We start from the raw sequence: 741 nt of genomic DNA, 5'->3' as shown, positions 1-741 counted from the left end.
ACTGTGCACACGCGTTGTTCTAGAAAAATACCTCTTTAAACATTGTTTATACTTCAGTGACTCAGCCACATGGGGTAATTAAGGCATATACGACCTGTTAATAACAGCTACACAATGGCGCTATTTAAGTGTCGGTAAAGGTTGTACAAAACAGTACTATACACGACTAATGGTCTTAATTCAATGAAAGCTGCAAACACGAAGCAAGACTATGAGAAAGCTTTTAAGGAATCTCATTGTAGTCCTCAAAGAGCCATTCTGATTAAGCCTTTGTTCTAGATCATCAGACAAGGAACGATCTGTTTGAATTATTTTAAAGAAAGAATTACGCCTTATCTGGTACCTTTTTAAGCAACTCCGTACTTCTGCTTTCATTTACATCTATGAAGCCAGATTCTTTGTACCCAGTTCCGATAAATTGTGCCTCGCTAACATTTTACCTCCTGAATTTGGCCGTTTGGTTTTCCTGTGCGGTATAAAATCGTCGAGCTCCCCAGACTACCCGCCGGCTAGAGAACAAAGTTAGTTACATGTAAGATATTGCCAAGAATTTAACGTATCTTGTCCTAGTTTGCAAAGATCCAAAATTTATGGATGGTGCGACTCAATATATATTTATGTTCAGTGTAGAAAATAACTCTTGACTTGACTTGACTTTCACTCTTGACTTGTAATTAATGTTGCAAACTTCTGAGAGGGACCCGACGTAAAAAAACGCTTTCAAAGTCTTCAAACAAGAAC

This window comes from Porites lutea, chromosome 7 (assembly GCF_958299795.1).
Source record: "Porites lutea chromosome 7, jaPorLute2.1, whole genome shotgun sequence".
In the NCBI taxonomy this organism is placed as follows: domain Eukaryota; kingdom Metazoa; phylum Cnidaria; class Anthozoa; order Scleractinia; family Poritidae; genus Porites; species Porites lutea.
The sequence above is the reverse complement of the archived record's forward strand: the minus strand, read 5'-3'. Positions refer to the sequence as shown.